Consider the following 23,299-nt stretch of genomic DNA (forward strand, 5'->3'; position numbering starts at 1 on the left):
TTCTGGAGTCCTAATCAAAGACTGTGGATGCATTAGAAAGTATAGCTGAAGACCAATCACAAAAGGGGGAAACTCTACGAGAGGCAGAAAACATTGCAAACAAGATGCAAGAACGAGAGTTTGTATTCATGTTGACCATGTGGAATGAAATTTTACAACACTTTTACCACACAAGTCAAGAAAAAGAATTGGATTTGAAAACGTGCAGACCTGTGTCAATCATTAGCAGACCACTTACACACTTTGAGAAATGATTTTGAAAGATTTGAAGACATATCAAAAGATATCTTGCCTGATACTAACTACAAAGAAGCCCAGTCCCGCAAGCGAATCAGGAAAAAAACAAGCAAATGATAACAGTGCAACAGAAACAGCACTGAATCCTAGAGACAAATTTTGCGTATCTACTTACTACGCTATAATTGGTACAATTGAAGCTCATATGAAGAGGAGAGGTGAAGTGTACAAAGAACTAACAAGTAGATTTTCTTTTCTAAACTATATGGACTTATCTGATGAACAATATTCACAAGATTCCCAAAAGCTAGTTGACTCATATCCTGTTGACTTGAACATGAATCTCTGTGGAGAAGTACGGCAGTTCCACTGTTATATGCGCGCAAAGTGTAATGAAACAGGAAAAATGAAATTCAGTCTCATTGATCTTCATGACACAATACTGAAAGACGGAATACAATGTGTATTTCCAAATGTAAAGATCACACTATGTATTTTTCTAACATTGATGATTACTAACTGCTCCGCAGAATGCTCTTTTTCTCAGCTGAAAAGAATAAAAAACCCTCAGAGAACAACAATGTGTCAGGACAGATTTGATTCACTTTCTCTGTTGTGTATGGAAGCGGACATGCTTCGTTGAGTCAGCTTCGATGAACTTATCCAGAATTTTGCAATCAGAAAATCTAGAAAGAAGCTATTTTAATTTCAGCATACATGTAAGTTTTGTGTCATTTCGAAAAATAAAATTGTGTCATTTTGTGTCATTTCGAAAAATAAAATATAGTATTGTTTTTATTTTGAATTAAACATGCGGGGGCACCATAATCTTTTCAGTGCTTAGGGCCTCTAAAGGTCTTAATCCGGCCCTGCAAAAAGGCGAATGATATGCTCAGAATGATGATGCTAGCACTAGAGTTTTGAATGGACTTGAGGGGACAGGGAATAACATGGCTGGTATCAAGGCTAGAGAGGGTTTGGTTAAAAAAAATTCCAAATTCCTTTACATCCTACTTGACAGTGATAGTTCTTTGCATGCCATGGGTGGTGTTACTGTGGTGTTAAGAGAATGAATAGAATCTTTAGGATGTGGGAGCTGACAGTGGGATCAGGCAGTTGGTTTTAGGTTAGACTAATGGATTGACCCAAGTTAAGATGCTCTATGTATGTTAACTATGTGTTTAATAAAGACTATTGTTAAGTTACTAGCAATGAACTATTATTAAGACTAGTGAATTACTTGAATATAAAACAACACATGGTACCAGGAGTGAATGAAGTGGTTAAAAAAAAGAGGAAGAAATTAAAAAACAAAACAAACAAAAAAACCCACAAGCTGAGGTAAAAGTTGCTCGGCAGAGAAAAATAAGTTTTAATAAAAAAAGATGGATCAATTAAGAGTTCCCACTTTTCTAAAAATGTCAAGAAATGCTGCAGAAAATTGGAAAACATTTAAATAAGAATCTGATTTATTTCTGAGGGCATCAGAATATACTCACAAGGAAGATGAGCATTAGATTGCCTTTTCCCCTCCAATATTGCACATACTGAAGCAATTTCATTATATAGTTCATTTGAACTTAATGTTAGATGAGCTATCTGTGAGATTGCCTTAAAAAACTTTTGAGGAATATCATTTACCAAAAAGAAATAAAACATTTGAAAGATTTCAGTTACACTCAAGAAATAAAATGGAGGAAGAGACTTTTTTAACAGATCTAAGGTAAGAAATTAGACGTGTAATTTTCAGAATCTGATTCAATGATAGAATATCAAATTGTGATGGGTAAGTGTAGCCAACAGTTAGACATGCCAGATATAAATCCAGAAAAAGCAGTGAGAATTTACCAAATTGCTGAACTTAATCAACAACAACTGCACATTTTAGAAAGAAAAGAAACTGACATGAATATAGACTTAATACGAAAAAGTAAAAAACAAGTCTATGGAAGGAAACAGAGTGAAAATATTAAAGTTAAAACATATGAGCATATGAAAGAATGCTCTAGATGTGGAAGGAGGCACCAGCCTAGACAATGTCCAGCATATGGTCAAATCTGTCATATGTGCAAGAAACGGAATCATTTTGCAACAGTCTATAAGTAGAGAAGTCTGCAAAAACTTAGAAATATACATTTAATTCAAAAGTCTCAGAGAAGTTACTGAATAAGGAATACAGAGCTGACATTACATATGAAGAAAATTTGTTTCTGACTATTTGGAAACAGTCACTCTAAACTACAGGGAGGGTTGGACAGTTACATACAAAATAAAATGTTCCATTAGTCGATAGTGTAATAGGTACAGGTGCACAAGCTAATTTCTTCTAACATTAAAAAATGTCTAAACATAAAACCTATTGTAAGAAAACAAATACAGATCAATTTACAATCTTCTAGTGGCGAAAAATGTCCTGTTATTGGTATTTGTGAATTACAGGTCACAGTTAAAGATAATTTAGAAAACATAAGATTTGTAGTGGTTAAGGGATAAGGTATTTCTATTTTAGATTTAGAAACATGTTTAGCAGTAAATCTAATTGATGGAATATAGACTACTAAGGATTATGAAATGCTGGAAACAGAACATCAATTTACATAGAGTTATTCACTGGCATTGGTAAATAGGATACAATGTATATAATAGAGTTAAATGAAAAGAAGAAACCAGTTATACATGCAACTAGAAAGATACCCTTGGCATTAAGAGGTATGGTACAAAAGGAATTGGAAAGGTTGATTAATTTAGATATAATGAAAAGAGTGGAAGAGACGACTGAATGGATGAATTCATTAGTAATAGAAAAAAAGAAAGAAGGATCCTTATATTTATGTTTAGATCTAAAAGAATAAATTAAGTATGTTAAAAAGCAACATTTTAAAATATCTATCAGGGAAGAAATATTTTGACAAATGTCTGGAGCAAAATAATTTTCTTCTTTCGCTGCATCAAATGGATTTTGACAAATACCATTTGAGCAAAAATGTCAGTGTTATGCCCATTTGACACATTGTTTGGATGTTACTGTTTTAAAAGATCATCTTTTGGATTATGTTTGGCTCCAGAGGTATTTCATAGAGCATTACAAAAGATAGTTGAAAATAGAGATGGCACATAAGTATACATAGATGATATAATATGGGAAATAACTATAAAAGAGCATGATATAAGAGTAACTAAAACAGAAGCAGGATTGAAACTAAATCAAAAATAAATATAAAATTAGATTGTAAGAATTAACCTTTAAGGAGAAAAACTGACCCATCAGGGATTACAAGATAGATCCACAAGGAATACAAGCTATTGATAATATTGCTTATCCAAAAGATAAGGACATTGCAGAAATTTTGGGGTATGGTTAATTTTGTAGGCAAATACATAGCTAACTTAGCAGAAAAAAACCCCAACACATTTAAGGGATTTACTCTGTAAAAATAATCAATCAACGGACATGGGACTGTCAACATCAACAAGAATTTAAGCAGGTTAAGCAACTAATAAAAACAGCTCCAGTACTAAAATTATTTGATAGTAACAGATTTACAAAATTGTTTTCAGATGCATCCAAACAAGGTCTAGGAGCAGTTCTACACAAAAATATGGTGATCTAGGGAAACCAGTTGCTTATGCATCTAGAGCTATATTAAAAATGGAATGTCCGTACGTTCAAATAGAAAGAGGCTTTGGCATTTTTTTTTCCATGCAAAAAAAAATCACTTTTCTATATGGTAGATCTGTATTGGCAGAAACAGATCATAAACCATTAATTAATATTTCAAAAAAAAACATGACAGACATCACCTCAGTTGATTTTAGGTTAGATTAAGAGATTGACTTGAGTTAAAATGCTCTGCATATATGTTAACTATGTATCTAATAAAGACTGCTATTAAGTTACTAACAGTGTATTATTATTAAGACTAGTGGATTACTTGAATATAAAAAACACACACCATGTTTTTGCCAGGAGGTTGCAATAGAAACACTGACAAAAGTTTAATGAGAGCATCATAAATTTTATGCTAAAATTAAATCCGTGCATTAAAAAAGCCATAAGGACCTACAGGTCTGGAGTTACAAATGTATTTTGTCTTTCCTTGAATTAAAACTTGGGCTCAGAAGCAAGAATTCAACATGATGGGGATTTAAGGGAAACTTATTCTCCATATAAAATGTAGGTGCAATGAGTGAAGGGAATAAAGGTCACATCAACCCCAACTTTTTATTAATGGGTTGATGGTCCTCTCTGTAAATTTGCAGTATTATTATTATTTGTATTGTGGTAGCACCTCGTACCCCAATCTAGGATCAAGAACCCAATGTGTTTGGCTCTACACACATATATACCAAAAAACTACTGTCCCTGCTCCAAAGAATTTATAAACTCTGGACTTTATTTTTCCAGAATTTTATGGGATTGCACTATCACTGTTATAATGCTGTTATGCAGAAAGGTTAATGACAGCCATCATGCTGGTCTGTGATCTATGGACAATTACAGACTCATTCCAGCTGATAGGTATGTAGACCATCTTTCTTACAGGCTAAGTGGAAGGAGCAATTATATGCCCCTTTATATAGTGATAGCTGGAAACGATAGGAAGCCACCTCCCAAGCCCATGGACTGCATAGCATGACCAATCAGAAGCTAAACCATGTGGACTGAAGGGTTTCCAGGGACTCATTGCAAATGCAGGAACTAGGGGATTGATTGATTGATTGAATGAGGGAGACTGAACGGCAGAAAGGGAGAGAAGCAATGGTGAAAGTAGCCCTGGGAGGAAGCCAAAATAACTTTTTAAACACCGTACTCTCTGCAAAGGCAAACTTATACTTCTGGGCAAAGAAGCTGCCTCCTGTTCTTTCTTTCTACTGTGTTCAGGGAAACAGGACTTTGTGTACTTTCTTTGTGAATAAACAGGATTGCACCAAAGAAATATCTGACTATCAATTTATCTTCCTAACTGAAACAACCCAGCAAGGCCCCGAATACTGGCAACCTGCTCAGGGCAAAAGGTGCAATAATATAAAATAACTTGTTTCTGAAGAAAGTGTGAAAAAGAAACAATTCCCCTGTTTAAAGATTACTGTTTGAGCTCTAGTTAGAAGAAGTTAATGGGCTCTTATTTTCCAGACTAATGAAAACTGTGTTTACTGCAGAAGAAGAGCCTGCTAGTCTTGGTGAAAGGCAGAAAGTTGCATATATGACTGAGTGAAGCCCGTTATGTTCTGAAAAAGCACTGGAGGCTTAGGTAGGGTTGTTGATTGTGGAAATTCTTATCACCAATCGCAATTCCTTAACCAATTTTCCTTCCATCTACAAACACAAACACATTAGTATAAGTAGGCTTGAAAGGATTAGATTTTTATCAGTAAATGTCAATTACTCCGTACACACACAAACTGACAAAAATATTTGTATCAATAACAATTGGAAAGTATAGATAGGCAAAGAAAGAAACTGCTGCTTGAGAAATCAGTTTGATTTAAGGATATCTACAATGCATATTTTGACATGTTATGTTGACACTTTGTGTTTTAATCATTTGAAAGCTTTAACTTTTTGAATCTCAATGTTTACTGTCATTAAATAATTAATTGTCTGACCCCACCCCCCCAAAATGTCCCAAAATGTGAACATTTAATAATAAAACAAAAATGCTTAAAACTAAAATTTAAAATGATAAAAAAATTAAAAATTATTTTAAAACATTGATATCTGTTGAAATTATAACAACTAAAATTTTTGCCAAGCCTAAATTTAAGGCACACAACTCATAACTTTATTAACAGTTTCATGATATTTGGCAATTTTCTTAAAGCCTCAGCTCCAGGAGTCTTGCACATACATGAGAATCTCAGCTTTCCATTTTTTTTTTAAATCATTATTTTAAAAGGTACTAATGCTTTCTGAGTGTTTGGGCTTGGAAATACTGGGAATGTCACATAGTACCATTATTATAGGACCAGAATGCTAGACCCAAAAGACTATCTCTCTGTTGCAGGGCTAATGTTCCTCTGACTTTGACTCCAGTTATTATTTACATTGCAATGCAGCTTACAACAAGAAATTGTACGTGCAGTATATTTGACTGCAGAAAACTATTTGTGTTTTGCTTTGCTTTGCCAACTTTAAACAATCCATCACTCCAGAAGACTAACTTATCGACTGGATAGGGACCTTCACTATAAATCATATGCTGCTTAGATAAAAATCATTAGGACAGAATATTACTCAATTATATTGCATCTTGCAGCATCTGCTCATTGTGCTAAAATTTGTTTGCAAAGTCACAAACTCTAAGGTCAAATATTGCCCTGAATCTGTATCCAAAATAAGCCCCAAAATGTGAAAGCAAATCAACTTGTACAAAAACAATAATTTAGATGTCTGTAGCTACTTTGCAGTATTTACAAAACGTGTTTTCAAATTGTCTGCCTTCATATAGTTCCTCAATATGACAGTTTACTTTGTATGGCTGATTTTAGAAAACATTCTATAATAAAAGCACGACATTTTAAAATACTTTTAATTTTTAATGAATGAAGTTGGTTACATTGGCGACTGAAACTGATGGATATTTTGGTTAACTCTATAGGTCTCTGAATGTATAAAAAGATTTAATATACACATGACTTACTATTCCAGATGTATATTTTAAAAGGAAAACAAATAAAGGACTAATTCTCCCTAAAATGTTATCTCTGTGTTATGTTATGATAGATCATCCTGATGCTTAAGGTTACATATGATAGAAGTTTTACCATTACAGATAAAACAGGGTTTTTTGTGTTTGACACTTCAAATTCCTAAACAGAAATCTAGAATAGCTTTTCCAACATACATTTACCTGAAGCAGGTTCCTGTGCTATTGTAAATGAGGAACAAGATTTCTTACTCTATTCTTGTGTATCACTTTAGAACTGTGGTGAGTGTGGTACTTGAGTCATGTAAGTAGAGTCCTAGTCCATGCTCTGAGAAGTGAAGATAGGTAATTAGAAGCATCCCTATCATAATTTATGCATTTTTATTAAGTTGATTTTAGAGGGAGTTGTTTTCATTCAAACTCTTCAACTGGAAAGGAAGTTACCTCCACAATTTGTTTAGGAACATTAGAATTGCATAGCAGGAGTCATAGCTCTACCCACTTTTCTGAGCAATGTAGAGAATATGCTGTAAGACTGGTGTGCATATCAGGCCTCATTTATCCCTATGCTGAAGCTTAGCTTGGGGTAGAGTCAGAAAGGTAGATGTGTGGGAGAAGGGGTGGTTTTATACAACCTTTGCATCTCCACTAACCTGGCTGCCCTAACTTATACCTAGCTGCCTACACTCCCTACACAGCCAGTCAGAAGCAGCATCACTGCAGGATTCCCCACAGCAGGGATATTTGGGGGCATGGCTGGAACACTCTGGCTATATGCCAACCAAGGAAGTCCCATGTGTCAGTAAAATCCCCTGGAGTCTGGATCCACCATCTCTGTGGTATCTTTATAGCCGTGGAGCCAGTGTAAGCAACCCCAGTACAAAGATGAACTGGACCCAACTGAAAACTGAAAGGGCACTTATTTCCATGCCCAGTAGATGCCTATGTACACCTGAGAGGGGAAAAAAAGAAAAGACAACAAAACTCTGTGCTACTGGTATATGACCAAATGGAAAAAACAAACAAAAGTTATCTAAGAAAGTTGTTCCATTTATTTTCCTATGTAAACCTATAAATAGTGAATATGGGACCAACAAGAGTTCTAAAATTTTGAGGCTTTAAAAAAAAAGAAAAAAAAAGCTAATAGGGAGCCAGCTGTGAAGTTCACGATTTCCCAAATCACCATTTCTGTAGGTATGGTATATTATTTAGACAACTCGGTTAGAAATATTGTAGCCAACCTGTTTCAGTATATACACCACTGTAAAGTTCTCTCAGGCCTGGTCTACACTATGAGTTTATGTCGGATTTAGCAGCGTTAAATCCTAATTAACCCTGCACCCGTCCACAGAACGAAGCCATTTTTTCGACATAAAGGGGTCTTAAAATCTATTTCTGTACTCCTCCCCAATGAGGGGATTAGCGCTGAAATCAACATCGCCGTTTCAAATTAGGGTTCGTGTGGACGCAATTTGAAGGTATTGGCCTCCGGGAGCTATCCCACAGTGCACCACTGTGACCACTCTGGACAGCACTCTGAACTCAGATGCTCTGGCCAGGTATACAGGAAAAGCCCCGGGAACTTTTGAATCTCATTTCCTGTTTGGCCAGGCGACCACAGGTGACCAAGCAGAGCTCATCAGCACAGGGGACCATGCAGTCCCAGAATCGAAAAAGAGCTTCAGCATGGACCAAACGGGAGGTACTGGATCTGATCGCTGTATGGGGAGAGGAATCTGCGCTATCAGAACTACTTTCCAAAAGACGAAATACCAAAATATTTCAAAAAATCTCAGAGTTCATGAGAGACAGAGGCTACATCAGGGACACAACACAGTGCCACGTGAAACTTAAGGAGCTCAGACAAGCGTACCAGAAACCAAAGAATCAAACGTACGCTCCGGGATAGAGCCCCAGACATGCCGCTTCTACGCTGAGCTGCATACAATCTTGGGGGGGGGCCGCCACCACTAACCCACCCCTGTCCATAGACTCTGATGATGGGGTACTCTCCGCCATGGCTGAGGATTTTGCAGATTGGGAAGAGGAGTAGGAGGACGAGCTTGGGGAGAGCACACAGCACACCGTTCTCCTCAACAGCCAGGATCTTTTTATCACCCTGACTGAAATAGCCTCCCAACCCAACCAAGCCAGAGAAGGGACCTCTGGTGAGTGTACCTTTTTAAATATAATACATGTAATAAAAGCAAGCATTTTTAATGATTAAGTAGCCCTGAGGACTTGGGATGCATTCATGGCCAGTACTGCTACTGGAAAAGTCTATTAACGTGTCTGGGGATGGAGCAGAAATCCTCCAGGGACATCTCCATGAAGCTCTCCCGGAGGTACTCTAAAATCCTTTGCAGAAGGTTTCTGGGGAGAGCAGCCTTATTCCGTCCTCCACAGTAGGACACTTTACCACGCCATGCTAGTAGCAAGTAATCTGGTAACATTGCATGACAAAGTCTGGCAGCGTATGGTCCCGGTGTTTGCTGGCATTCAAGCAACATCCATTCTTTATCTCTCTGTGTTATCCTCAGGACAGTGATATCGTTCATGGTAACCTGGTTGAAATAGGGGAATTTGATTAAGGGGACATTAAGAGGTGGCCGTTCCTACTGGGCTGTTTGCCTGTGGCTGAAAAGAAATCCTCCCCGCAGTTAGCCACGTGGTGTGTGTGTGTGGGGGGGAATTGGCGCTGAGCTGTTTGCATTTGGCTAGCAGGGATCTTCCCTGATACCAGCCACGTGGTGGGGGGAGGAGAAAAGTGATCATTCCAGAGAATTGGATGGGGGGAGGGGGTTAGTTTGGTTTCTGCTGCTGCACGTTAACAGGAAAACTGCAGCACTAAATGGCCAACTCAACGTGCTTTGCTTGGTATGGGAAAGGAGGGGGCTGCTGTTACGAAGGTTGCAGAAGCCGAAAGACTATGGCTTACCATGGCTGCCTGCAAGCTGAATTCTGTTGCCTGGCACTGCGTGTGTGATCTCTAACACCAAAGCCACAGGCACTCAATATAAGATACAAAATACGACCTTGTACCAAAATCACATGTGCTATGTAATGTGAATAGCGTTGTTCACCGTGAAAGAGTATAGCCATTCTTCTGTAAAATGTATCTTTTTAAATACTTTCACTCCCTTTTTATCTCCAGCAGCTGCAAATGTTTCAAGCCTCCCTCCTCCATCCCAAAGGCTATCTCAGATAAGGCGGCGAAAAAAACGCAGCGCAGTGACATTTTCTCTGAGCTCATGCAGTCGTCCGGCACTGACAGAGCTGTGTGGAGGGACACAATAGCAGAGTAGAAGACAGTGGCCAATGAACGTGAGGAGAGGAGGCGGCAGGAAGATCAGAGGAGGCATGAGGAAACACTGGGGCTACTGAAGGTTAAATGTACATGCTCCGGAGTCTGGTGGAGGTTCACGAACGGCAGCAGGATCACAGACTGCTGCTGCAGCTCCTCCTTAACCGCCCTCCATCCTCCCCAAGTTCCATAGCCTCCCGACCCAGACATCCAAGAAAGCGGGGTGGGAGGCTCAGGGAACCCAACCACTCCACCTCAGTGGACAGCCAAAGCAAATTCAACAAGTTTTAAAGTGGCCTTTTCCTTCCCCGCTAGCCTCCTCCCATACCCCACCCGGCCTACCTTGTGCGTTATCTCCCTATTTTTATAATCAATTAATAAAGAATACACGGTTTTTAAATGATAGTGACTTTATTTCCTTTGCAAGCAAGTTGTGATCAAAGGGGGGAGGGTGGGTGGCTTACAGGGAATTTAGAAGCAACCAAGGGGGCGGGTTTTCATCAAGGAGAAACAAACAGAAGTGTCACACAGTACCCTGGCCAGTCATGAAACTGGTTTTCAAAGCCTCTCTGATGCGCACCACTTCCTGCTATGCTCTTCTAACCGCCCTGGTGTCTGGCTGCACATATTCAGCAGCCAGGCAATTTGCATCAACCTCCCACCCCGCCATAAACGTCTCCCCCTTACTCTCATAGAGATTGTGGACACACAGCAAGCAGCAATAACAATGGGAATATTGGTTTTGCTGAGGTCTGAGCGAGTCACTAAACTGCGCCAGCAGCCCTTTAAATGTCCAATTGCACACTCTACCACCATTCTGCACTTGCTCAGCCTACAGTTGAACAGCTCCTGACTACTGTCCAGGGTGCCTGTGTACAGCTTCATGAGCCAGGGCATTAAGGGGTAGGCTGTGTCCCCAAGGATAACTATAGGCATTTCAACATCCCCAGCGGTTATTTTCTGGTCTGGGAAGTAAATCCCTTCCTGCAGCCGTGTAAACAGAACAGAGTTCCTGAAGATGCGAGCGTCATGAACCTTTCCCAGCCATGCCACATTGATGTTGGTGAAACATCCCTTGTGATCCACCAGAGCTTGCAGCACCATTGTAAAGTACCCCTTGCGGTTTATGTACTGGCTTCCCTGGTGGTCCGGTCCCAAGATAGGGATATGCGTTCTGTCTATAGTCCCACCACAGTTAGGGAATCCCATTGCAGCAGAGCCATCTAGTATGACCTGCACATTTCCCAGAGTCACTACCTTTGATAGCAGCAGCTCAATGATTGCGTTGGCTACTTGCATCACAGCAACCCCCACAGTAGATTTGCCCATTCCAAATTGATTACCGACCGACCGGTAGCTGTCTGGGGTTGCAAGCTTCCACAGGGCTATTGCCGCTCACTTGTGAACTGTGAGGGCTGCTCTCATCTTGGTATTCTTGCACTTCAGGGCAGGGGAAAGCAAATCACAAAGTTCCATGAAAGTGCCCTTACGCATACGAAAGTTTTGGAGCCACTGGGAATCATCCCAGACTCTGTGCTTGTTTCCCGGGCCCAGAATCGGCGTTCCACGGCATGAGCCTGCCCCATTAACACCATGATCTCCAAATTGCGGGGGAATGCGGTTTTAGAGAATAACGTGTTCATGTCCTTATCACCGCGCTGCCGTCGCCTCCTCGCCTGGTTTTTCAGGTGCTAGTTCTGCATACACTGCACAAAAATGCGCGAGGTGTTTACAGTGGTCATAACTGCTGCGGTGAGCTGAACTGGCTCCATGTTTGCTGTGCTATGGCATCTGCTCCTGCTTGGGCAATCCAGGGAAAAGGGCGCAAAACAATTGTTGTCAGTCGCCCCTCCCTCTGTCAGAGCAACGGCAAACATGGCTTACAAGGGGTGGCTTTGCGAGAAACAGAATGGCCCCCTCAAAGATAAAACTCAAAACCTCAAAGATAGAACTCAAAACTGGGTTTAGCAGGCCATTGATTTCATGGAGGGAGGGAGGAGAAAATGAATACAAAAATATCTGGTCTATTTCTTGTTTTGATCCACTTCATCTATCTTTATACATCTTGCTGGCAGCAGACTGTGCAGTAAGACCTCTAGCCATCGTCATCTCCTGGATGCTCGGCAGAAGACGGTGCAGTATGACTGCTGGCCATTGTCTTCTCCTGGCTGCTGACTGAAAGACAATGCACTGCCGGTAGGACTGAATCGCCATGAGACGAAACTTAAAAGGGAAATGACCTGGCTGAGTCACTCCCATGTTTGCCCAGGCGCCCTTGACCTCATTGAAGTTGGTTAAAAGAGCACCCTGGACTACGTCGACGACAGCTACCAGTCATACTGCACTGTCTGCTGCCAAAACACAATAAACTGCTGCTATGTTGCAATTCAGTACCGCATCTGCCAGCACCCAGGAGACATACGGTAACGGTTACCATGCTTGCCATGGTATGGCGTCTGCACAGGTAACTCAGGAAAAAAGGCACAAAATGATTGTCTGCTCTTGCTTTCATGGAAGGAGGGAGGGAAGGGGGGGCTGACGATATGTACCCAGAACCACCTGCGACAAAGTTTTTAGCCCCATCAGGCATTGGGATTTCTACCCAGAATTCAAATGGGCAGCGGAGACTGCGGGAATTGTGGGATAGCTACCCACAGTGCAATGCTCCGGAAGTAGACGGTTGCCTCGGTACTGTGGACACACTCTGCCGACTACATTCACTTAGAGCATTTGTGTGGGGACATACACAATCGACTGTATAAAAATGCTTTCTACAAAACCGACTTCTATAAATTCAACCTAATTTCTTAGTGTAGACAAAGCCTCAGTCCTGTTGCGTACCTGAAGAGATTTCATAAGAAAGGTACAATCTGACCAAATACCCTTTATTGTGATGCTGCATTTGGATGAGCTCATATAACTATAGCTCATTGCATTCATTAAAAAAAGATGCTGGCAGCTATGGTCATTTAATATTTGAGAATGGTTTATAATATCTCAGAAAGCTGAAAGCCAAAATTTATATCCATTTGATATACAGTTTCCTTGAACAAGTTTACTGGAACTGAATTAATATTAAACTAACAGTAGTTCACAAGTCAAAATCCTCCCCGCCCGCCCTCACAACAACATATACTCCATATTCCCCCCAAAAACAGTACTTCCATGCGTTCTTTAACAGCAGGCTCCTGCCCTTCAAATAGTCCTCCATCCACCTCCCCCAGAAATTCAACAGTTCACTCTTCCTTTCCACCATACTCATACACCCTCCCTATGTCACAGCATAAGGAACACAAAAGCAAACTCATTCTACTCTCCCTCTCCTCCCACACAGACCACTTAAATGATTCAACCTATCCCCCATTGGCAGCTCCAGGCTCGGAGTCCTGTGATTGTTACCGAACCATGAAGAATTTATTGTGTAGCTACATGTTTCCAAGTAATCCTAATTAGCTGGGAAGCTGTTATTTGATAGTAGACAGAGTAAATGAAAGAACGGACAGATCTCAAAGCAGCATTCATCCCTTATCACTTTGTGTCATTAGAACACCTTATACATGCTTTCAATTTGATAACTGAAATTCAGGCATTAAGCATAAATATATGTTGGTTTAACAAAGTAATCTATATTTTATAACACTTTCTAACAGCTTGTCATCTGTTAAATGTTCGTTACTAATGCATTTTATAACATGCTTTATAATAAACCATTAAAGGCTGTAGCTGCATCTAGTAATCATGTCCGAAATATAAAGAAAGCTTTTATAAATGGGCTCCTTATTTAAAATGTTATCAGTAGCCTAGAGGGTCTTGGTGGGGATTCATAATTCTTTTTCTCCTTTTGATAATGTGATCTATTACCTATAGGATGCACAGCTGAGCTGGAGCTCTGCAATTGCTAACGTGGCAAAGGAGTGGAGATGTGCAAAGTACGTGCTCGTCACAGGAGCATTTCTGAGGGCATGACATGGGCAGTTGTACCCCATTGCAGGACTCACACAACTGCTACTCTGCAATGGCACCAACGTGCACTCCTCTACTGGCACAGCTGCTGATGGGAGTATGTGCACTATCCAATTGAGAGCCTTGCCATGTTTCCTAGCCATCAGGACTTGCCCCCATTGGGATCACAGTGCATCAGTAGATTTGGGAACATTTGCCAAGCATGCATTCAGTACTGTGTTACAATCCTTTCCTGCTGTTACTCAAAGAGAGACTTCCTATGACATCTTCTCCACTGTGGTGCAAAGTTGCAGGAGCGGGAGGGATTTGGCCTTTTATGTCTAAAGGATATTGTACCACCCATGAAGGAAACCTTACATCCATCAAAAGTCATTCTGGTGTGGATCTAGGGTAATGTACGACCCTTAGAGGAGCAGTTTGTTAAAAAGATAGCATCACTGGTGAAATCAGCCTCAGAAGGGTCTGTTTGGGTATTAATTTTATTAATTTCTGTAGCCTACCAAAATTTCTCTTGTACTCCTTTTTCTGATAGATAAATTAAACAAAATTATTGTTTTGTGGACTTTGTAACTGTAAAGCTAATTTAGGGTCCAATCCTGCAAATACTTACTACTAGGTATAACACTTAGAACCATACGGAAACTCATTAGATTTCATGGCAGTAAGCACTACCCCCAGTAGTAAGTATATGCAGGATTTGTCCCCTTGTCCCCCAGTTCAGGAAAGCATCTCTATTTAGGAAAGCAGTTAAGCATGCACTTAAGTTTCACTGAAGTTAATGGAACTTAAGCATGTGCTTAACTGCTTTCATGAATTACTTTGTTTCTTACAATTGAATTTTATAGTCAGTAGGCTGAAATATCAAAGCTGGTGAATTTGAATGAAAGTTATATGAATTGTAAAGTACTGCTGCAGAACATTTTAAGCTACTGAATCATAAAATTGGGCCATTTGGTGTGTTCTACACATATATTTGTGTTCACATATACATGCAATACTTTTAAAATATTTTTTAAATCAGTGAATAATTTATTTGCCCAGTTCTAGTATAGTACTATGCCATATTATAGGCCATGACACAGTAAACCTGCATAATGTGACAATTTAGAACACTTTGTGAAGACAGATCTTTCATTAAAAAGTCTCTGTGTTAATCCCATTCTCAACCAGCCACCAATCCCTATAGCTCATTTTAATGGGATTTTCCTTTAGATGAATATTTTTTTGTATTCATCATGAAAATGCTGGGTCCATGAGTAAGGAGGACCACCTGAAGGCCTGATTTATAGGCACTGGATTAGGGCCAGCTGCCATATTTGCCCTTGTGACTAATGGTACTTGTCCATGAGCCACGTACATTTAACTAGAAGCCACCTACTACAAACTACTGAAACCTTTGTATTTTCTTTCAAGTTGAGATTAAGTTGCACAACATGCTTGAAAGCTATTTGTAATTATAAAGTAATTTGTAATTGTAAAGTAATTTGTGTTCTTTATGTATTGGTAAGGAAGGTCCTTTTCCCCACAATTATGATTTTACCACTTAAAGGACAAATTGAGTATTTAAGTGGCCAAAACTCCATTGAAATCAAGGAAGTATGGGCACTTTGGGCCTGATCCAATATTCATTGAAGTCAATGGAAGTCAACAGAAAGACAAGCCAGCATGCATTTTATGAATAGTTCATCCAAGATAGACTGCTGTTCATTTCATGGGCAGACTTGCCCCAAACCATTCACTCTCATTTCATTCCTTCCTATTTTCCAATAGCCTCTCTGCTTCCCACAAGCCTATGGATGTTACTAAATCAATTGCCATTGCTATGGCTACACAATGTGATGGCATACCATAAACAAAAAGTAATTATAAGTGTCGATCAGACTGAGGAGAAATATTATGTGTGGTTTCAAAGGAGATCAATAATGGACTTAGTATTATTTAATATCTAAATTCACACTCTAGGAAGAGTGTTATAAATTAATCATATTAGCAATGGTAGACATTGCAGAATCAGATAGGAGAAAGATATCAATGGGATGATTTATTGATGTAAATGCAGACAACAAATGAAGGGAGAGATATAACACTAAGCAGAAATACAAAGGCTATCTTGGAAAAGAGTAATGCAGAAAAGAATTTAGTGATGTTAGTGAGCAGTAAATTAGATATAAAGATCACAACACAATGTCACTGGGAAAAAAATAAACAGCTATAGTAGGAGGTATATGAAAGAGCATGATGTTTAGGAACAGGGAGAAAAATGGGAATACCAAATTTATAGTACTAAGAGCTGAGCTTTCTGCTATTCCAAAAAAAAAAAAAAAAAAAAAAAGACAATAATAACTGAGTTAGGCTCCAAAAAATGTTAGAAGGATTAGAGAGATATTATGAGAATCTAAAGAAATGTAGTATTTAGAGCTTGGAAAAAAATACAACAAACAGGGAATATGATCACTGGTTATGTGGAGATGAAAAGCAACATAAGATGGGAAGGGATTATTTAATGTAGCTGTGACAGGGTGCTGAGTAAGGAGTGCTTAATCAGCCCCCGGCCACTCCAGGCCCAATCAAGGGGAATGGAGTGGGGCTGGTTGAACTGCCCTGTGCCTGCTGGCAAGGAGAAACAGCTGCCAGCCTAATTAGCCAGAGGCTCTAAAGGGAAGGAGGATGGAAGCTAGGGGAGGAGAGGGAAAGAGAAAGGCCAGACACAGAGAGGGGCGGGGCAGGGCGGGGCAGGACAGGGCCAGGCCGGGCCAACTCCGGCCCGGCCCGGCCCTCTAGTCTGCTGCTGGCCAGGTCTGTTTCTGGCAAAGTTTGGCTGAGAAAAACCTGTACATGAATAGTACGGTGGTGGGAAACAGCTGTAAATAAAGAGCACTGGTGTTGCATCAACCTGAGGTGGCCCTGACTGATCTGGGAGGGAAGCAGGAGCAGAAATCAGAAGGGCCCAGCTTACGCCTCACTACAGTGGCAAAGAGGGAAATTTATTCCATAAAAAGGATTAGTGGCCCAAAATTAATGCAAGAGAAGATTTAATTGAACCATTAGGAGAAAAAACTAACAATTGCACTAATGTGGTAACTTGCCAAGGGAGGTAGCTGAAGCCTCATCACTACAGATGTTTAAGAACACACTAGATAAAAGATTAAAAACATTGGTGTAGAAAGCAATCCTTTATTTGTGGAGAGGTATGAACTCTATATCTCAGTGGTTCCCAAACTTGTTTCATCGCTTGTGCAGGGAAAGCCCCTGCCTGGCCGGGCCGGTTTGTTTACCTGCTGCGTCCGCACGTTTGGCCGATCGCGGCTCTCAGTGGCCGCAGTTCACTGCTCCAGGCAAATGGGGGCTGCTGGAAGCGACGCAGGCCAAGGGACATACTGGCCTCCAGTTCCAGCAGCCCCCATTGTCCTGGAGCAGTGAACTGCGGCCACTTGAGCTGCGATCGGCCGAACCTGCGGACGCAGCAGGTAAACAAATCAGCCCGGCCCGTCAGGGGCTTTCCCTGCACAAGCGACGGAACAAGTTTGGAAACCACTGTTATAACTCAATAAGGTCCTTTCCAACCCTAGTTATTAGATGGACAACGAGAGGTGATAGTTCAAGTAAGCTTTCCCCACTGGGGTCATTTTGTGAATGATACAATATTTAATGAAACCTTGCTTCTGCTGAAAAGGTAAGGGAATATTTATTTTCACAACTACAACCAACACTGTCCTTAGTTTGCCAGCAGGAGCATGAATACGGATTGTCTCCTCTATGGCAACTGAACACGTCACATTCTTAGTACATCAACACTTTGATTCCTAAGAACCATATGATTCAAGTGCGCTTTTAAATCCATTTCTCAATGGTGCAAAGTCTAAAGGTAGATTTGAAAAGAGTATGTCTCTTTATAATGTATGTCTGTGCACACTCTTTCCCTCCCCGCCCACACACACTCACCCCAGTGTTCTCAAAGTCATTCCACACAAGAACAATAAAACAAAGAATCCGTAGTATTTTGACTACAGAGACACTCCAAAATGTATTCAAGATTTACAGGATTTTAAAGGGACACATCCTGCCACTGATTTTTAGAAAGAAATACCTCTAGATTTCAATGGAGATTTCCCTGCACAGCTTGATGTAAGTTTTAATGCTGGACAACAGCTGATCTGCATTATAGTCAAACACTGTGAAGATTTATGTTGAAATCTAATAGCCAGTTACCACAATGCTGTTCAGAAGTCTACTCATGTAAATACAGCTCTAACATAAAACTAGGAATGAGCACAGGAAGACAACTGTATCTGATGAAAACTGCATCTACAGCCCCTCTACACTGGAGAATTGATATTTTCCCATCCTCTTTCACCTGAAGAACATTTGATTAACTTAGATCAGCTTTCAAAAGCTGTTCCTGGAGAATGCTATCTTTCTTTTACTACACAAAATCATATGAAGAGCTGGAAGTGAATTATCTTATGGGCATAATTCTAATTGTGTGACTACTTTAGGTTCAAAAAGAAGCCAAAGAAAATCAATGCCCATTTGTGCTCTGAAGCTTAACCATATGATTCATTATTAACAGCTGCTAAAAAGTGCATCAAAATATTGTGCGACTTGCATGACTATTGCTAAGGTATGTAATGCTGTTGCACACAACTTTTTGGTGCTAATTACTTCAGAATATAAAAGAAGAAAATGAACACCAACTGATTATGTATTTTAAGTTGAAGGCCACAATGGCAATGTTTTATTTTAAAATAAAGTTGTAACAATTTTACAAAAAACATATGAACCTTAAACATCCCAGAGGACTCAATATTATTCTAACTGAAAACCCTGGAGGTTTTGCAATTGACTTCAACAGACACAGGACAAGACCCCCAAAAAGAAGGAAAAAATGTGAGTCAAGGGATTACGACTGTCTTGCCTGGACTCTGTCATCTGAACAGAATCACTTTGATTGTGGAAAGGAAAAGGAAGCAAACATTATACAGTCATTTAGGTCCCAGTTATAGATAGCCATGCATTATTAAATAAGTTTAATATAACATCTGAAGGAAAAAATAATTAAGGGAACAGTCTCCCTATTTCTTAAGATAACAATAACTTTTGTCTGATGTGGTCTTTACATACAATTCAACGTAAGTCGATTTAATTTTATCAACAATGTGACAGGAAATGTCCTTACAAATGGGAGGAACTTGGGTCAGCTGCAAAATGAAGACAGTTTGGATTAACTAGATTGTCCATTACCTGAAACAAAACATGTTGATGGTGACTGAGCAAAAACCAATCAACAGGCCTATCCGAGGACCAATATTCTTCCTCCCAGGTCTCCTCAAAGCACTCCCAAAATGATCAGGGACCATTAGCTTCGAAAAGGGCACCATCAAAACAAGCACCTCAACTCAAACCACATAGCTAAAATTTTCAGTTGCCTCACCTCTAATCCTGACCCAAATATTAAATCACGAGTATTACTAGCAGTATAAACTGAGCCAACAATCCATGGTCATTAAGTCAACCACGAAATCCTGAGCTATCAAGGCAGATGTTAAAAATCATCAAGTACTATCAGCCCCACTGCCCATATAGTACCATCCCAGTAAGGAATGTCAATAGTCTTGTAGGGATTTTACAATGCAGTGGGGCAATTGGTATACTAAACACCAGTTACATTTTAGCTCCATCCCAAGACTTTCATAAAATGGACATACTGTATTTGATTCACTTTTAGGGTGGAAGAACTCCGGCATATCATACTAGATGCAAGCAGCAGTGCAGCCATACACATCCCATCCATTTCTCCTTCTGTCCATGGTGTCCTGAATACCTGTTTGGAGTCAGCATTGGCAAAACTAGTCCACCAGTGTCATTCAACCATGTTTGGGTTATTCTCATCTTTGAGCAAGTCAAGGAAAGTAAACCTATTACTAACTACCATCCAAGCATTAATCAGCATACAGTGAATACTAGATTCTTGCCCAAAACCATCATACACATTAAGGACTAATTACAATGGAATACAACAACAATGGAATTGAGGCTGATCATCTTGACTCTGGGCTATGTCCTACCTTCTCTTCCTCTTACCAATGAGATTGGGGGACCTAAGCCCTTAAAACCAGCCCTGCCCAAAACCCCCACCCCTGGGGTCTCTATAGTCTCAACATGCAACTGTGTTTTTCACTTCTCTTGGTGACTGTTGAAGGGGACACACCTGCTAGAGCTAAGTGACCAATCAAGGGCCTATATAGTTCGCCACAAACTACCCTCTCAAATGCAGACTTCCTAAAGACCAAGAAAGAGGCAGATCTGTTCAGACATTATAGTATAGTTTATGCATAATTAGGTTGAGTTGGTGCTGGGCCTTTAACCTCCCTGTTACTGAGGATGAAAAGCTGGGAAGGACTCAAGGAATAGTGTGGAGGCAGTCCAAACTTGATTTAGCACTATTGCCACTGGATTATTGCCCCTTTAGTAATTATATATAATATGCACTTCACACACAGACACATGCAATGTATTAATAGGCTGTTACCACCAGAACTCTCCACTGTATTTCCTGTACATTTTGGATAGTTCACATGCTTACAACCTATGTTTATTTTTTTTTAAATATTGTAGATAATGATAGCTTTCCCCCTTCCTCTTCTGATATGGGGTAGGGGTTAGCAAAAATAGCTGGCTCTGATGCCAGATTTTGCTGCCAACCCATGTTGAGAAACTCAGGGAACATTTAAACAATGAATGTTGTCACCATGCTGTGACTAGAACTGAGTGTGAGCGGTGCATGTCAATGCTGTAAACTGGGACTCAATCTTCCTACTCTTCTACCCTGTAATCTGAAGTGAAGACCCCTATTTACTAATTTTATCTCATGTGGAATTCCACTATATACTTTACCATTTCTTCCTCTTAAAAATGCATGAAGGCAAGAAACCCAACCATGACTGCTAGGAAGTGGCATTAAAAGAAGAATGGCTTTCCCAGTACTTGAAACATTAGGAGTAGTGCTAAGTTATTAGCCTCTGGAAATTGTACATTCTGAGTGCTGCATGATTGAGGAAGACTGAGATCAAATCTATAAACATGTAGTCTTTTGTTCATCAAAACATGTGCAGAAAAGAGTGACAGAGTTTATGAGTTGGATAACTATATGAACCTTTCTTGCTTGGCAATATGTTCAACTTCACTTATAGTTTATATATATCCATGAAAGTAGCGTCTAATGAGCAAATAGCATTCCCGAACAAGCATAATAAAGTTAGGAAGGACTTGCAATGTTTGTTTGTGCCTCAGGCTTCCTGAATCAAATCACCATCTTCTACATTAAAGAGACTTGTGTTATCCAAGAAGTATTAAAATAAAAATGTTAACTTTAAAGCTGAGCATAATATGCATTACATTTTGGAAACCTGTAATTTAAAAGACATAAAGTAAGCTAGGCTACTGTACCAGTCTAATAAAACTTGTGGAAAAGTGTATGACTTTCATTCAGTACTTTAGCCTTCATAGTTAAACATTATAAATGTTTATTACATATATATGGAAAGATGTTCAAGTGACTATCAAGCAAGTCAAGCAGAAAAGGTAAAGGAGATTTTTGATCAGTTCCTTAATACATTTCTTGTATGTGGTTAATACTCTAGTTACACTCTTAAATAGTTCAACTCCTAATATTAACTTTCCCCTTAGTTTTCAGTTTTATCAGAGAAAATAACTGAATAATTTTCTCTGTCATACTAAGTGAAAATTTGTTTTAAGCCATGCAGTACAATAATTCTTCTGAATAGTATAGCTAAAAAAGTGAAGAGATAAACAGTAACAGTTTATTTAATTCAGTGAAGAGGACATCTCATTAGATTATCTCATAGCAATCAAACAACATACTGCAAAAGCCAAATGACCAATCATTAAATGGTGTTTTTTTCTTCTTCCCCAGGCAAATAGAGATTAAGTGAAGTTAATGAATTCACTTTAAGGCATTAAGTTAAATTGCACGACTTAAAGGAAGAGAAACAAAGCACCGTGTAGCTTGCATCTAAGGTGGCATAGCTGACGTGATTTCTGGAAAATCATTCATTTATATAATCAGCCATTAGCTGTCATTTATGTTCACTGTGGAAGGGACCACAGTAATATATCCTAAACGAATTCCAGCTCAATGCCCACTTCAGTGTTTTACAATTTCTCTGGCACATGCTTAGTGAAAGCCTGCCACTCTGCAACAGAGGAGGGAATTACTACTGTAAACCCACAGGTATACTTCACTAGAAATATATTGGATTCACACACACAGAGTGGAATCTATTTCAATTAAAAGAAAGGCTAGCTAGTTACAGTAGCTAACAATAGTTCTAGTAGTCTTATTGCACACTTCACAGTATCTTGGGCATGTCAGAAGTCGAAACCATATTAGAGCTCTTCTGAAAGTATATTCAAACAGCTGACATTCATCTCAGATTATTTATCCCAGACATACTGTATGTAAATCATCCACCAACATGTGAAAGGTTTATTTCATCCTTTTGCTATAAACTGGTGGGTTTAGACATGCGTTCAGTGTATAACCACCTTTTTATCCTATTATGTTAATGTTCCTCATATGCGAAAAGTGTAGGTAGCTCCATATAAAATGATCTCTCTTCTAAACCCTCAGAGTTGACAAATGCTGACAAATCAAAGTGCATTAACCTGGAAAGGTTTGGGACTTTTTGTATCCATCTCCATTTACTGGAGACTTCTGATCAGAAAATGAGACCAAAAAAACATAAAAATCAACAATTATTCATACCCATTTACTTTTCTATAAAAGCAAATCCCTCCATGTTACTTGCAACTGGTACATAGTATTATTTATGTTGTAATGGTGAAAAAAGAAAGTTCATTCCTCTAAGTAAATACACCATCCACCCTTCCTCCCCCCTTCCTGCCCCCTACCTATCCCCACTACCACTACTGTAATTCACGTGCTCATTGGAACTGATCATGCTCTAAGCAAAATGTCAGTGTTTGGCTGTAAATCTGTGTAAATGTTTTTTCTCCCTGAAACCTTCATGTTAAAGCAGGATGCTCATCAAGGTCACTGTAAGAGATTACGGTTTTCAGTCTGGCAGAGAAGAGGCTAAGAAAATCAATAAACACAAACACAATTAAA

General features: G+C 39.5%; 1 protein-coding gene across 14 annotated transcripts in view; it reads right to left on the reverse strand.

Annotated features, from left to right (window-relative positions):
- Nucleotides 1–23,299, reverse strand: part of SNTG1 (syntrophin gamma 1) — a 526,846-nt gene that overhangs the window by 498,251 nt on the left and 5,296 nt on the right. The window lies entirely within an intron of this gene.

This window comes from Lepidochelys kempii, chromosome 2 (genome assembly GCF_965140265.1).
Source record: "Lepidochelys kempii isolate rLepKem1 chromosome 2, rLepKem1.hap2, whole genome shotgun sequence".
NCBI lineage: Eukaryota > Metazoa > Chordata > Testudines > Cheloniidae > Lepidochelys > Lepidochelys kempii.